Source organism: Petaurus breviceps, unplaced genomic scaffold, assembly GCF_028583685.1.
Source record: "Petaurus breviceps papuanus isolate PSGF00001 unplaced genomic scaffold, PetGlider_PUasm1.0 90825, whole genome shotgun sequence".
NCBI lineage: Eukaryota > Metazoa > Chordata > Mammalia > Diprotodontia > Petauridae > Petaurus > Petaurus breviceps.
In genome coordinates this window covers 18,945,226-18,962,737 of record NW_027187353.1, presented here as the reverse complement: position 1 = coordinate 18,962,737, position 17,512 = coordinate 18,945,226, and the positions used below count along the sequence as shown (strand labels likewise).

At 40.4% G+C, this 17,512-nt stretch overlaps 1 protein-coding gene across 10 annotated transcripts in view; it reads left to right on the top strand.

The window, feature by feature from the left end:
* Positions 1–17,512, top strand: part of PEAK1 (pseudopodium enriched atypical kinase 1) — a 280,555-nt gene that overhangs the window by 40,380 nt on the left and 222,663 nt on the right. The window lies entirely within an intron of this gene.

Sequence of the window (17,512 nt, the reverse complement as noted above, 5' to 3'; positions counted from 1 at the left end):
AAAATGTGTCTCATTCTGCATTTTAAAAGTCCATTACTTCTCTGTCAGAAGATAGAGAGCATGCTTCATCTAATGTCCTCTTTAATCGTGGTTTATCATTGCATTTATTGGAGATCTAAAATCTTTAAAAGTTGTTTTTCTTTATAATGTTATTGTTATTGTATAAAATGTTTTTTCTGGTTCTGCTCATTTCACCCAGCATCAGTTCATAAAGGTCTTCCAATTTTCTTCTGAAACTGTCCATTTAATCCTTCCCTATAGTACCACACTATTCCATTACATCCACATGTTGTAATTTATTTTGCTACTCCTTAGATGGTAGATATTGCCATAATTTCCAGTCTTTTGCTACTATGAAGAGTTAACCGTAATCAGTAGTGATTTTAAAGAAGGTCACATTGTTTGATGCTTTGTTTTATATCAATTTTTGGTCCAGTCACTAAATCTGAGGCTCTTCTTGGTGTAGTTAAAGTGGATACCTCCAGAAAGCAGTGACACTCCAGATAGATAAGAAGTCTGCTTACTGTTTTTGTAGTTGTGTACCAGGTCAAATTTTAGAGTACATTTCTGTTTTCAAATGACATAGGAAGAAAGAGATCTTGTTGCTTTCCCCTTTGAGAGTGACAGCAAAAGAAGAGATTGAGAGCAAGGAAAGAAGATGGGAGGATACGGAACAGGACATATGATGCTGAGTTTGCTTTTGAGCATATTCTTTGGTGTTAGGTTCGAAGTCTGGCTTTGTAACTCTTAAAGTACAAGGGAAATGTGATTATGATTCTACATGTTATCATGGTGTTTCCCTTTTTGGTCATCAGCATTCGATTTAGAATGAATAGCTGCTTTTAAACTCTGAAAGACAAAGGAAATGTGTTCATTTGTAAGATCCCCCTAAGGAAAGCTTTAACATTTACAACCTTAAGAGAAAAAAAAACAACATACCAGAAAAATCAAAATTGACTCAGTCTTACTAGAGCAATAACAATAGCTTTTCCATAGTATTTAATATTTCAGGTAATGTTGAAGAGGCTATGAATAAACAGGCACACTGATTCCTTGGTGGAGCTGTGAATTCATGTAAGCAATTTGGAATTATGCTTTTTTAAAAAGGTGATTGGTTGTCCATACCCTTTAACGCAGAGATCCCACTATTCATACATGTTCCAAAGAGGTTAAATACAGAAAAAATGGTCCCATATACACCAAAATATTTTATATCACTATTTGTGATAAAAAAATCATTGTAAACTAAGTGAGTTGTCCATTGATTATGGAATAACTAAGCAAATTTTGCTATGTAATAATACTGTTCCACCAGAAACAACGATAATGGAAGAATTTAGGTAAACATGGGAAGACTTATGAACTATAGCTGTAAAGTCAGCAGAATGAGATAGATTACACATGGTTACCATAACAAAGAATATGAAAAGAACAAAAGCCTTAACTTGAATCTGCAGAGTTATAACCACCAAACTTGGCCCTGAAGAAGAGTTAAGTAAATGAACTTACTTCACAGAAGTAGTGCAGGAGAAAATTGACCCACAGTGGTTATGACTTGCCTAAGGTCTCAGGAGTAGTAAGAGTCAAATCTGGGTATCAAAGCCTCAGACTGTTGCTCTCCTCAAACTTCACTATCCTGGTCAATCAGGCATCTATTTCATTACTTTTTGCCTTATTACTTATCATCTCCTTCTTTGAAGGATGTTATCTCTATATTTATTCATTTATTTGGCCCTGAATATTACTTCTCAGTGAATTTTGCTATAGAATAAGAGAGGGACAAAGTCAAACCTTGCCAGAAGGAAAACTTCCTTAGCCTTGTTTGGTTCCAGGCATGAGTCATCTCTGCTAGTCATTCAGGTGGTCACTAGATGCTGAAAGCAAGGCTCAGGCATAAATAGGTGGGAGGTTTTCTTTTCAGAAAGAAAAGGCACTATTGGGAAGGTAAGAGAGATCCCACCTGGGCAGTGTCCAAGGTTGTCCCCAAACTCTTCCAAGCACAGACATCCACCTTGAACAGTTCACAGCCTGCAGCCTCCGCCATCTCATTATCGGCTTTTATGATGACTCCTATAATCAAGGCTTAGAAGAATAGTAAAATTTACAGTCCCTCAAATTATTAAATAGCAAATAAAGATGGACTAGTGTCCTTCAGATAGGGCCATCTAAAATTTGATTGAGCTATTAATTACAAACTCAAGTTACAGATCTTTCTGGCTTCCCAAAACTTCCTCATGCTCTCTCAATATCTAAAACTGATACCAACTACCTGGAAACAGGAGGGGCTGGATAAACCCCATTTGTCCCCTAACCTTCTTATCTGCTTTGTTTGGCTTTTCATAAATAGACTTTAAAGATAGTTTGAATTAACCTGGTGTTAAAAATGGTATCTTTTCTTTTCTCTCAACTAAAGTAACACTAATTAATCTAAATATCAGGTGCCCAAGTACCCCATCGTTCCAAGCACCCAATCATTCCCCCCTTCAAATAGCTGGGAACCAAAATCATTTGGGTAGATCTGTCTCTCTTTCATATGGGACTGGGTCTGTAGCCAGAGGCTAAAATGTGGCTGAAGCCAGGTCCTGCTCACACATTGTTTTCTGGGACACCTAAGCTTTCATTTCCATATTCTAGGTTTTACAAAACTTAGAAGAGGATTCACAGGGTCTTTTCTTCACATAATTACCAATAAGTAGTTTTCCCCAAGCATGCTATTGTAAATACTTGATTTATGGATTGAAACTTAAAAAGAAAAAATTAAAAGTGAATGATTTCTTAAATTACAACATTTCAGAATATCATAACTGATACTCTGACATGGTCAGAGTACTTCATCCACCATCATTTTCTTGTTCCTCTGACAGTATAATTCTTAATTTAACAGCATTTAGAGTATGAGAAACTGCTTCTGTTATAACATTCATAATACCAATGTTTATCAGAAACAGTTATGATGTACCTAAATTTAAACTTCAAACCAAAATCAAGTAATTACCAATCTGGTGATCTTAATTTAGTAATTTCCAAATTGATTTGCACAGAAAATCATTTATGCCATCATCCCATAGCCATTGATACAAACCTCACCCCTAAGAAAGGTTTCACTTAAGGTTGACAAACATAATAATTCTAAAATAAATCTTCAAGTATGGGAATTTCCTAAAACTAATTTGGTATTAAAATGCTCCTAATATAAATTTCCCAAGACATTGTATATTCACATACATCCAGGTTAACATATATATATCTATATCCTTAGATGACTCAACAGCTTCAAAATAATAATAAGAAAATTGTTTTTAACATCAGAGTTCATAATTTTTCCAAATTACATAATTTAGCCAAAATTTTAAGTGAAATATCAACATTATTATTGCCTGTTTGTAACCCAAATATAAGTTTAAATTAACAAATTTTATAACATAAAAACCCAATACACATGCAATAAGAAATTCAGATTTTTTTAAAAATAGCTTTAATACTATTCCTACTGCAAAAATGTTTCTTAAGTTCACTTAGCTAAATAGACTTTTAGAAACACAATACAATCTCAGAAAGATGGCAACAAAATAACAATGAGTATGAAATAACATCAAACGATTTATACAATAATTGACCTTATCAATTCTGGCATGAATTCAAAGTTAGAGAGATACCAAAATATGCCAGTCATTATATTTTACAGTCATTATACAATTCTGATCACAAGTGTTTCACAAATGCTATTGATTTTCTTTTTACAAATTCAAGGAACAAGTCAAGCTGAGATAGGAAAAAAACTTCCTTTTAAGCAATCCCAATATCCTAAAACCCTTCAATTTTTTTAAAGCAATCCCAATATCCTATTTCCAATTTCTTAATGATTAATTCTCAGAATTTGCGAAGATATTTTGTAAAGAAATTTTAAATTTCCCAAATTAAAAATTTCAAATTATTAAAACAACAAGGAGAATTTTGGCGGACCTTTTGAAAGTGAGCTTTGAATCTTCCAGTCTCAAAGCTCCACACTTAATTGGCTTTAATTGGTCAGGCAGGAGATCTAGCCTGCCTGCTTATTTGATCAGAGGGGAGGGATTCCCAAAGAGGGGCCCACCTCCCCACCTTCCCAGTGCTCACAAGGAGGGGAAAGACCAGCACAGTAAAAAGTTTTGCCCCTCCCCCATTTGAGTTTTTGGAGGACTCTGGAGAGTCTGTGACACAGGAGCATTCATTTTTCCAATGGCCTAACTCTTTACAGTATGCACATTGGTCCCTTGCAAGAAGGGTATGGGTATCACATGGTGTAGTGCCCACTCGGGCACCCCGTTTGGGAGTCTGAGGTGCAGCCACAAGGACCTGGGCAAACTTCTTGTCTGCTTTATCAGAGGGGCTGTCCCTGTTGTCATAAATCTTTTGAGCAATTTCTACCAGCTGGGATATAACCATGCCCTCAAAACCCTCCTGTTTCTGGAGTTTATTCCCTGAGGGGAAGGATAGCTGAAGCAGAAGAGGGTTCTGGTGGCTGATAGTTTGCCCCAGTCCGGGTATGGGGGAGGGGGTGCAAAAGGGGACTTGGAGGTGTTGGAAGTCCTGAGGAGTCAGGAGAAGAGGCGGGGGAGGGGATCGAGGGCTGTAAGGTGGTGGGAAATGAGACTTCTCCATATGATCCTGTCGGATTTTTGCGAGAGGTTTTGTCTTAGGGGTATCTGAGAGTGGGTGGGCCACAAGGATGTGAATGCCCCTTTGGAAAGAACAGCTCCTAAGTCAGGGAGGGGGATAGGTGAGGGGATCTAGCCAGACATCAATATAAGGGAACTGATCTGGATGTCCTGGATTCCTTGTGACCACCCGACACACTGATTGGATAATTTCCCTGTTGAAACTTCCCTGAGGGGGCTAGCCCACCCCAAACATGGGCCACTCATTCATGCAATAAGAAATGAGTTTCCTCTTCTTCAAGGGGACCCCATAATCTGCCCTGTCCTGATAGGCTACTTTAAAATGGCTTAGTATGCAACCCAGGGGAGCTTTTGATGTACTGGCTGAAACTTCCCATGTTCTAGGATGAAAAGACAGACAAACAGTATAGTCTTATAACCAAATGCCACTCGAATACCTGCTTTACAGAATAAAAACGGGGAGGCTTTAAGCAAATGAGCTCAAGACAAAACTTCACAAGGAGAGACGATAGTCCCTAGCTGCTTGCTTTGCCCCCTGAAGATACTGAACAGGAAGCAAATGAGCTCAAGCAAGAGCAGGACACACAAAGAACATATAGGACACATACTGACAAATAATACTCCCTAGCTACTTGATTTGCCCCCTCAGCTACTGAACAGGAAGCAAATGAGCACAAGCAAGTGCAGGACACACAAAAAACATACAAACATTAACAACCAGAATACTTAACGGTCAAGAGGCTTTGGTGTCCCAAACCTTCACCAGAGAGGAGATGCCCCCTGCACAAATGGCTACGTCTAGCCCTCTGCCCTCCAAAACAGAACCAGAACAGATTTTTACTCACCCCCAAACTAGAGGTCCTGGATCCACAAAAGACAGAGTTGGGAGGCAGATGTGATCTTTCCCTTCTGGAGACCTGGGACCCTGGAATTAGGAATCAGGGAGTAGCCCGCCCTAGGGATCGGGGCAAGAAGATGCCTACCTCCTGAGGCCGAGAGCTCTTCTTATTCAGGGACCTTTTCCGTGCCACGAAACACCAAAAATCTCACTAGGGCCTCCAATTTATTTTGGGCATAAAAGGAGGAGACAGAAGATCCCTGAGATTAAAATTGGAAGTGGATTTTATTGTTTCGAGACTGCCTGGGTCACATACCCAAATCAGACAGTAAATTGGCATGAACAATATGCCGGTTTTTAAAGAGATTACAGTAGTCAGATTACATAAACTGCAACTACAATCAGTGATTGGTCAGTGTATATTTGAATTTTCCTGCTTTTTTCCTAAACTGAACCCCTCCACTCATTGGTCAATTAGGAGAGGGAAAGGGAGGGGTAAAAGTTATGCTAAAATGACTGCTTACAGATCAGTGGAAGGGAAGGAAGGGGTAAAAGTTATGCTAAAATGCCTGCTTACAAATGAATTAAGGGAAGGGAAGGTGGGGTTGTGCTCAACACCAGGATTAGAAGCAAAGCAGGAAACTGGGGGGAAATTTTACAGCAATTTTCTCAGATGGCCTCAGTACTCAAATACATGGAGAGCTTAGGAAAATTTATAAGAATATGTCACTCCCAATTGATAAATGGTCAAAGGATATGAACAAGTAGTTTTTAGAAGAAATCAAAGCTATTTATAGTCATATAAAAATGCTCTCAATGACTATTGATTAGAGAAATGAAATTTAAAACAGCAGGTCTGAGGTACCACTGTTGAGGTTTAAGGTTTAGATTAGGGGTGCTTGAGACCCCAAAATGTCAAGTCTTCTCTCAGCCAAAGAAAAGCAAAGTTTATTAAAGGTTCTCCTTAATGGGTAGACTCTTAAGGAGCCTAAGTATATGTGAAGCTTGTATTGATGAGCAGACCAGAATAATCTGGAACAGAGTGAGTCTGAGCTAGATAATTCTTGGCCATCTGATGGAGGCAAGATAGAACTTATATACAGAAGGATTTCGGGAAGGTTCTTGGGGTGGTCTAGAGGAGTAGTTTGGGAAGGGTCTTGAGGAGGAGTCAAATGATGTCACACTCCAGTGATGAGATTAAAGGGGGGGGTCAGGGTGATAGCTGAAGACTATCTGGAGATGACAATGGAGGGCTAGGCTAGTTTAAGGGTAATAGATTTGGGTATAGATAATTTTGATAGGATCAAGGATGTGAAGTAGATGGACAATGGAGGGCTAGGCTAGTAAAAGGAAGAGATTTGGGCTTAGCTGTAATGAAAGGTTTATGGCCTCAGGCAAATGCCTCCTCAAATGGGAAGATTCAATCAATTCAAGGGGTTTCCCAGAGCCTGTACCCCACACAGTACCTTACACCTGTCAGGTAATATGACAGAAAAGGAAAATGACAGATGTTGGAGGGGATGTGGAGAAAATTGGGGCACTAATGCATGGTTAGTAGAGTTGGGAACTGATCTAACAACTTTGGAGAGCCATCTGGAATTATCCTAAAGGGCAATAAAACTATGCACACACCCTTTGACCCAACACCACCTTTACTGGGTCTGTATATCAAAGAGATTAAATAAAAACAAAAAGGATTTATATGTACAAAAATGTTTATAGTAAACTCTTTTTGGTGGCAAGGAATTGGAAATTGAGGAGATGCCTACAAATCAGGGAATAGACTGAACAAGTGGATTATGATTGTGAGGGAATACTATTGATCTATACAAAATGACAAGGGGGATGGTTTCAGAAAAACCTGGAAAGACATGTATGAACTGATGCAGAGTGAAGTGAGCAGAACCAGAAGAACATTGTATTTAGTAGCAGTAATTGTATGATCAACTATGAATGACTTAGCTATTCTCAAGATTATAATGATCTAAGACAATTAAGGACTTAAGACGAAAAAAATGCTATCGACCTCCAGAGAAAGAATTGATGGTGTCTGAATACAGATTATAAAAATGATGAGTCATCATAAAATGAGGTTTAGGCTAAGGGTGCTCAAGACCCCAAGATACCAACAGCCGTGTCCTGCTGAATGAATTCTCAACTCAAGGCTTCTCTCAGCTAAAGAAAAGCAAAGTTTATTAGAAGTTTGCCATAATGGGTAGACTCATTATCTGTGACACTTGTATTGGACACAGAGCAAGTCTGTGCTAGAAAATTCTATGATACTCTCACACCTCATGGAGGCAAGATGGGGTCTTATATAGAGAAAGGTTGTGGGAGGATTTTAGGGATGGTCTAGAGGAAGATTTTGGGGAGGGTCTTCAGGAGGAGTCTATGAGGTCAGACTCCAGTAATGAGTTTGGGGAGGGTCTTCAGGAGGAGTTAATGAGGTCAGACTCCAGAAAATGAGTGAATAAGGGTGGGAAGTTGCTGGAGGCTACCTGGAGACATAGACAATGGTGGGCTAGGCCAGTTCAAGGGTGTAACAGTTGATTTTGGGAGGATCTAGGTAGGAAATTGCTAGACAAAGGAGGACTAAAGATTTGGGCAGAGCCACAATGAAAGGCCTATGGCCTCAGACAAATGCCTCATCAAATGGGAAGATTTAATCAGAGTTCAAGGGGGTTCCCAGAGCCTGTACCCCATGAGAAGTACAATTTATTTTCACTTTAGTTTTCTTGGGTTTTGTCGTTTTTTGTTTTCATGGTTAACATGGTTTCTCATCGCAACCTTAGTACAGCATGCCTACAGAGGCACTTGCCTGCTCAAATGTTATGGAGGTTTCAGTCAATCAGCAAAGTATTTGTGGAGGGCATACTATGTGCCAGTAGCTGTGCAGGGCACAAGGATACAAGAACAGAGAAGGAAACAATTCCTCCCTAGGATCCTGGTGAACAAGTGTTGGCTAAATAAAACAAACACTTTTTTTTTTTTTTTGCTTTTTGGAAGGCAATTGGGGTTAAGTTTTTTGTATTAAGTGTCTGAGGCTGGATTTGAACTCCAGTCCTCCTGACTCCAGGGCCGGTGTTCTATTCACTGCACCACCTAGCTGCCCCATCCACTTTTGAATTAAATCCTTTCCAGTAAAACAACCATATTAATTAATTAATTTACTATATTTATACTTATTATATTTGTCAATGATTCTGTGTTAGATTAATGAAACAATTACCAATCCATCACTATGTGCTAGGCTGTGCTAAGCACAGAGAATACAAATAGAAGCAAAAAGAAAGTCAGTTTCTACCTTCAAGGAGCTTCTATTCTGAGCATGAAAGATGGGAGGAATTAACTGGTGAGTAGAGGAGCCAAGGGGTAAAGTAACCCAGAATCAGGAGACAAAGCTTTTTAGATGTGAGTAGTGCTGGCTGTGAGATTCCCAGTGAACTCACCAGGAGGTGCTGGCTACAGATGAAGATAAATACCAGGTAGTTTGTGGGAGATTGGGGGAGGGGGGAGGTAGAGTATCATGAGGATGTTGGGAAAGGCCTGTCTTAAAGGAAGAGAGGGATTGCATTTCAGGCAAATGGGGTGGTAAAGGTAGCAGAAGCATCTCTCAGCCTGAGAAGGCCTCTGGGATGGAGGTTGGAATGTGCCAAGAATCAAGAATTAAGCATGTTTAGGAGATTTCTGTTAGGCTCATAGACTATAAGTTATCAGTCAAAACTCAAGAGTTTTGTGCTGACAAATTTCACTTGACAATTCAGTATTTAAAAATTATTCATGATTAAAGACCCTTAAAGAATCATATTAATGGGACTTCAAGTAATTCTGCTTATTCCTGAAGCCATTTCTCAGCCCCCACTGGGCTATGTGCTGTTTGAGATTATTTGTCCTTAATTCTTGAAGAGGACCATGACATCAGGAAAGTGATGCCATGACTTGCAAATGAATTAGATTTAAGTGAGGAGGGTTGTGCAAAGTCACCAGCCTCACTTTCTCCTCCAGAGCCATCTGGGTCCAGTAGCAAGATATAGGACAACTATCAGGACAACTGGAAATGACCCTGGATGCCGTGGAAGACCTTGGCCTTTTTAAGCTAAAGTCTTTTCCCTTTGACTGAGGCAGGGCCCATTCATTTATCAAAGAAAAAAAAGGAAAAGGAAAAAAGTGAGAGTGGAAATATAGTCATCCTTGGAACAACAGACACCTGCTGTGGCCTAGAGAGGGCCTCCCGAATCTGGTTGGAAGTGTACTGCAGTGCCTTGTGATGTCAGGCAGATCTCTCCTGGGTAAGAAACCCACTTCAGCAATTCAGTAGCAAACTGGCCTTAGTATTGCTTGTGGGTGCACAGCTAGTGTGAGTCCCAAGTTGAATTTGAACCCATATTCCAAGGCCAGCCCTCTAACCATGCCGACTCATTTGTGCATATAGTTAATACTTAATTTAATTTAAAATTTAATTTGTTGACTTGACTCCCAGAGCGCTGTTCCCCCCCCCCCCCGCCTTCCCACTTTCATTGGCTATACAAGTTCAACACTGCCCCCCTTCAAATATTCTAGTTGCCATCTGAATTGGAACATTCCCTGTCTCTGCTCATCTTGACCTCTCCTGTCTCAATACTTATTGCTCCCCACCATGTTACGTACCTGCAAGTAATTCTCCCACTTCACCATTCCACTCATCTCCATCTCTCCCCATCATTCTGTTGGGTCCCTTCTTTCCTTCAAAGCTTAACCCAGGTTGGACCTCCATAAAGCCTTGTCTGACTTTTCTTTATGCCTATCTTATTCTCCTAGCATAGTTAGTGTAGTCACATGACACCAATTATTAGACTTTTGTTCCTGTAGAATGAGATCTAGATAATGGTTATCTTTGTGTTCCTAGTAGTACAATTTTCCGTTCTACATTGCAACTTTCCCTATTGTGGTTTGGATTATTGCAGCATAAGAAATTAAATGGGAATATTGGGGGGGTTTGGGGGAAGCTACAGAAAAAGTTTAGAAACTCAGAAATGCATAAAATATGTATATAGTATTGTATAATGTCAGCACATTTTATCTTTTAATACCATGATAATTCAGACTTTTGGTACATAGGGCCAAACATTTTTGCATGTATTTTCCAGATGGGTTGGAGCACCCCTATTCTACAGGCTGTGTAGAAGGGATAACTATAATATAGTTCTTTACAAAAAGCAGGGGCTTAGTAAATGTTTATCCAATTGAATTTGTATTTAAAGGGATTAACTGAATTAAAGAGCCTAGCCACCTACAGCAATGGACCTTTTCCTTTCTTACCTGCTGTGGATGCCCCAGCCATCCATCACCTACCCTTCTGGCTGAAGTGGTGGTCTTAAATGATGGTAGACTGATGGATACCACTGTAGCCTGGTTCAAATGGTGATCAGAGTTGTGGAGCCTTCCTAGACTTCACACTCAGGGTATAGTCCTGCAGCTCCTTTGGGGAATCTGCACTTCACTAAAACCTGCTCCTAGCCCCATGGTGGGGGGCAGATAGGGGCAGAGGCAGGGGATGAGTGGGATGGACCTCTGAGCATTTGACAAGTTGCTTTAACAAGTTCTTTAGCAGCCCTACTATGAATCTTATTTTGGAAAGGAGCTGGGATAAATGTCCTAGGAAAGTCATAGACTGATCCAGAGATTTTAGGGTCTTCTCCGAAGTAGAAAGCCTAGAACTAATCAACCCTCTTAGGGATCCCTAGTGACTAGTCTAGGCCCAGACAGTCTGTAGTGGCCTTAGGTCCCACCATCTATTCAAAGATACGGTCAGGGAAATCCTATGGCTAGTGTATACCAAGAAGATCATGGTCTGTCTCTGTGGTTGTGAATGACCTGTCAGAGATCTCCGTTATAATATTATTTCCTGCATAGATAGTAAATTGTTATCCAGTGGTTAATGGAGTCATTTAAACTTTGCTATGAGTGTTTGGTGAGACTCTTTTTGGACTGTGAATTTTCTTATTTAGAATTAGTCATTTGAGCCCTTTATTTGAAGTAACACCTCCAAAGATCCATTATTTTTCCTTATACTTTTTTTCCTCTAAAATACATCACAATTCCTCCATGCCCTAGTTCTTTCCAAACTTGTTCCCAGATGACCAACTTTCTATATCATCAGTATGGCCTAATTTGGGCTGATATTCAGATGGTCCTTAGACCCCTTGCTTGGTCTGCACTCAAAGCCTTTCCAGCTTCCTAAGACCTGGTTCTCTGAACCCATGGTCACCTCTGTTTCTTGAGGAGGCATTAGAGCATGACTAGAGTAGAGGTTAAACCCTTTACCTTATTATATTCCATTTTGAACAGATAGGAAGCAAATCACAGGCAGTATAATGGAGAAAGAGGATTGAGCCCCAGCCCTGGCTTATGCAGTCCTGGTCATCCTTAACCTTTAGGAGTTTCAGTTTCCCTATTTGAAAAGTGAGAATAATGAATGCCTTGTAAGGTTTAAGGTGTATGTTGTTGTCATTACTGATTTAGTCCCAGTTCCACAGAGAATGCTTATTAAAGGATTTTCTAAAGAAGGGCAAGTGAGTCAGCAAGACCATAGTGGCTAGAAAGGTTGACCGGTAAACCAGGATGACCTCCATTTGAGTCCTGCTGCCCACCAGTGCTGGCTGGGGAATACTGGGCAAATCCCTGCCCCCTCTGTGCTCTAGGAAGCTCTGACTACACTGACAGGTACAAGGAGACAGTTCCTTTACCTGGTGTAGCGCCAATGCAATATTTACAGTGCCCACAATCATGATAAAGACTGTGACTATAAGTATCACATGATGTTTGATCTCAAAGTATACCAAACTCTCCAGATAGAGGACAGAACTGAAGCATTTATTTAGACACCAGAAAACCAAATCCCCAAATCAGCAAGACGTTTCCATCATAGTAGCAAAGATATTCAGAAGCCATAATAATGCTGAGAGCCACAGCATCCTTCAACCTTCCCACAGACCAATACAAGATCAATATTTACTCACAAACCTCTCTACCTCCTTGCCTGAGTGTCTTCTCTCTTCCCCACCTTTCTGGCTAGCTCTAACAAGCTTCCTGTGGGCCCTGCTTCCCTTCAGCAAACTCCTCCCACCATGTGACTATATTTAGCCTATTAGGGGATAGAGTTTATTTTCACTGCAGGGAAACTTCCTGTGGGCTCTGCTGTACCCTTCAGCATATTCCCTCCATTACAGGCTCCATGTGATTACATTCAGCCTATTAGGGGGCAGAATTTACTTTCAAAGCAGGGGAGGTCTTCACACTCTCCCCTAGGTCTATTCAGGGACACCGAAAATCTGCAAATTCCCATTCTCATTACATTCAGTCTCAAGATCTTTCATGTCCCTTACATAGCAAAAATACCTTAGCAATAAATGAGAGTTTAGGGATAACTGGTGGAAAAGCTGGTGTCAACAGAACTTTGCAGCAATATAACAGGGATAACAGAAAAACTTTGCATGTAAAACAATAGCATAGGGTCGAGGCTTGGGCACAAGCACCCCATCCTTCCTCCCTTGAACAAATGGAGCTCAAAGTCTTGGAGTAGAGGGTTGAAGGTCTCTTCTCCAAAGTTAGTTCAAGCTGAAATTGGACATAGAGCTGTCCCTGCCCTAAGAGGTCCCATTTGAGAGTTCAGTTCTTTCGCTGTCATCTGGAGTTTGGTGGACACCAGGTCCAGAGGTGGCACATCACAGTCATGCATAGGGGGCAACATCTGGCTTGAGCAATCAGGAATCTGCAGGTGGAGGGTAGCAAACCTACAGAAAAGAAATCTTGCAAACAAGTTTAACAGACAAAAAAAAAAAAAAACAAAAAGAGACAAATATAGGGTCAGCTGTGCTTCTGGAGTCCATGGACTCACTATCACAACCTCATTCACAGCAGAATATATAACACTGTCCTCCTTGCTCTATTGATACACTGCCACAAGTCCAGCACATTGACCACTTCCACCTATCCCAGCACTTTCTTTAATCTGAGTCCCCCTGAAGGTGTGACAAAGGTTGGATACAGTGGTTCAGGAGTATCTGTAGGGGCATCTCACTTCTCTATTCCATCTGACCTAAAGCCCATTTTCTTGATATATTTTGTATAGTTCATTAGTTTGAATACCATCAGTTTTTTTTTTCCTAAAATCAACCCCTGTTTTCAATAGAGCAATAAACAGTTCTTTTCTTGGCAATCTATTCTGACTTTGAATTCATTGGCTATTTATTCTTCTCTCTCCAGGAAATTTATCATTTTCCCATTCTCCTAAGTCACTTAGCTGTGAAATCTTATCCAGCACTGCTGAAAGAGGGTGTCCTATTTCACCAATTAGTAGAGTCAGAAGTAGGGGCTTATAAGCAGGAGGAACTGTCTTCACCATATTTCTATGAAGAACTGCTAAGGAGATTTCATGATACACATCTGCATCTCCAACGTGATAGTTTTCATTACTTCTTCCATCTTTCTCATGCAGTCTCTAAGTGAGAACTAGGGTCTCTCTCCACTAGGCCACATAGAATCAGTGGAATACATTCTATTGTATCCATCAGCAGCTAAAGCTAACAGATTGGTCGTATTGTTACCTCCTGCCAAATGAAAATCTCTAAAAGCTTGCTGGACAAAAGGATTCTGGCAAATACTTATATATTTCAAGTAGTCCACTCTATCACTACCCCAGCAGCTCCTTCATCATTGATTCTTACCATCCAAGGCACTAAAGATTCTCCTATCCCTTGGGTGAATCTGCTCAAAATATCAGTAATCTCCTTTTGAGTGAAATCCTCAAGTATCTCCTTAAACACTCCTTGCCCTCCCTCACTCTCCTGCCTTCTTCTCAGTATGGGGCGAGCTTCTGCCCTTGTAAAAGCTTTACCATGAAACAGTATATCATTCTATATTGTATCATTTACTCCTACTGCACTCTCTTGGTAGTTGTTGTCATAGCAACTAAGTTCAGACTCTGCCAAAGCTATATGAACTTTCCTCCTGTTACTTTTTTGCTTCTTTTTCTGAGCCAAATTTACAACAGCCCTCTGCTTCCAGAGGCTCTCCAGTACTCTCTCCTTCCACTTGAGACAGCTTGCTCTTCTAAAGGAGGTCTCCATTTCTGGCACTTAGCCAACTCTTATAACAGCTTGTCTCTGCCTGTTAGCAAAACCCAGCCTCTTCTACTCACTGCCTCCAGCTCTTTTATTGGTATTCTTTGCAAACATGTTTCTAAATCCCTGCTGTAGTCTCTGTTCTAAGTTTTCACAGAGCACTGTACTTTTAGACCACTCCTTTGCTAGGGAGGCATAAGGTAAATCCTCCTATCCTGGGATAGCTATTCTTCTAAATCCCTCCTACCTCCAACTAGAGGTCTGATATTCCACAATCCATCCTTGTTGCCAGTTGTAGCGCCAATGCAATATTTACAGTGCCCACTATCATGATAAAGACTGTGACTATAAATATCACATGATGTTCAGTTGCAAAATATGCCAAACTCTCCAAATAGAGGATAGAACTGAAGCATTTATTTGACAGCAGAAAATTGATTCCCAAAACCAATAAGCCGTTTCCATCATAGTACAAAGATATTCAGAAGCCATAATAATGCTGAGAGCTACAGCATCTTTCAGCCTTTCCACAAACCAGTACAACCAAGATCAGTATTTACTCACAAACCTCTCTATCTCTTTGCCTGAGCATCCTCTCTCCCCCACCATCTGGCTAGCTCTGACCAGCTTCCTGTGGGCTCTGCTTCCCTTCAGCAAACTCCTCCCACCACAGGCTCCATGTGACCATATTTAGCCTATCAGGGGGCAGAGTTTATCTTCACAGCAGGGAAGCTTCCTGTGGGCTCTGCTGCACCCTTCAGCAAATTCCTTCCATCACAGGTTCCATGTGATTACGTTTAGCCTATTAGGGGGCAAAATTTACTTTCAAAGCAGGGGAGGTCTTCAAACTTCCCCGTAGGTCTATTCAGGGGCACGGAAAACCCTCAAATTTCCATTCTCATTACATCTGGGTTCCTCCTATACCAGGGAACATCACAGGCCTCTCAGCATGCAGGGTCTTAGACTCCATTCCACTTCCATCGTGCAGTGCTACTTTTAGTAGCAAAGGAAAAGGGGGCTAATGCCCCCACTTCAGTAGGGTTTCCTTTATTTTATTGCCACCTTCCCGAACACACCATTATGTGTCATCTGTTGCAAAGGTAGCTTGTAATCTCACTAGAGACTGTTGTATTGCCCTTCAGGCAAGCTCCACTTGATCAGAGATACCTCTTTAAAAGGCAAACAAATTACTAAGAGTCTGAGCACAGCAGCATTTGTCTCTTACCCATCAAGTTGAGAGTGGCTGTCTCCCAAGAGTGAGGGGGAACAAAAACTCATTCCTGTGGAGTCCTTTTAGGTAAGTATGCTGCCATCAGGGACTGGTGGCTGTGAGTGGAATGATTACTCCTGTTCCACCAATGTGATGTGAGGAAATCGACAGGGCTATCTCAGGAGGAGGGATGGAAGCGGTCACTTGCTGTGACTCCAGAACTATTTGCAGGAGTACTTGATACCTTTATACCCTTTCTTGATTTGCTTGTTTCACATCTGAAGTTTTTGAGGGTTTTTGGGGGGTTTGGGTTTTGGGTTTTTTTTTTGTTTTGTTTTGTTTGTTTTTAGCATTTCTCTTCTCCATGCAGAAGAGGGAGTTGAAGATTCAGGGTTTCCTTTTCTCTTCTCTTCTCTTCTCTTCTCTTCTCTTCTCTTCTCTTCTCTTCTCTTCTCTTCTCTTCTCTTCTCTTTTACAAACTGCTTTATTTCATCAAATAAACATAGTACTATTGGTTTTCTGAAAATACCAGGACATAAAAAAATGTTACTGCTAAGAAACTGTAGTGTTATGGTAGAATTAAAATTACATTTAAATGTTCAGCAGTGGAAAAAACGTCATATTATTTTATATTTTTTTTCAGTGCACCAAACTATAACCTGTATTATATAATCTGGACACTATAACCCTAATTAAATGCAATTTGTAATGTTGCAAATGATAACTTGAAATAGCAGGATTCTTGGGGATGGGGCTATTAAATTCCCCACTCCAGAAGAAGTTAAGGATCATTTCATTTAGCTTTTGCTTACAACTTAGGCTGTGTTCATTTATGCCAAAGAAAGCCAAATAGTCTGTTAAATGTTTGCCAAAGGAATAAGGGATGCTTCATAAAACTGTTTTGTGGAGGAATTTTTTTTTCACTAGTGAAATAGGAAATATAAATTACTTGGTTGCTTAATTTTTATGAGTGCTCACAATGTGCTGGGTGCTAAACACCAAGCCCTTGGCCCACTAGGAAATTATGTTCTTGGTGAGTAAGGCAAGTTTGTTTTTCTTTAACCTCCTATCTCCATCTGTTTCTTTTAGTTTGAATCTCCTGTGTACATTGCAAAAGAGTTATTTATTATCGTTGGTAGATGATAGAAATCCCATCTTTCCTGTGTTCCCTAAAGCCATGAAGTGCCTTACATTTGGGGAGATCAGTACCTGTTCCTGGAAGATGCCAGGAGGTGATTAGGCAGATAAGAAGCCAGAGGTATTTCAGGCATGCCGGACAATGGGAGAGACTTGTAAAGTGTTGTTCTTTTAAGGTATATTATCTTGAAAAACACATTTCTAATGAGAAATGAAAGGAAATTACTCATTCAGCAAAGCTCTTTATTTTCAAAATGGTATTGTCTTTGAGTGTGAGAGACAGCTGTTGTTTTTTAAATGACATTGTTGCCTTTGCTGTGTAGTGTGTCTTATCTCAGTGATTCCATGTTTCAAATTTAAACCAATTCAGATTTTTAAAAGATACTACACAGGCCAGAGCATTTTGAAATTCAGTGAATGGACACAAGTAAAGACTGAGAGGTGGCCTTGGCATCAGAGTTAGAGAGGATTCTTGATTATAAATCTTCCTGGAGAAGATCTCCCCACAGAGGGTGGAGGAATGATGTTGGGGGGAGGGGGGCAGTGCATGTTGCTGTGATTGTGTCTT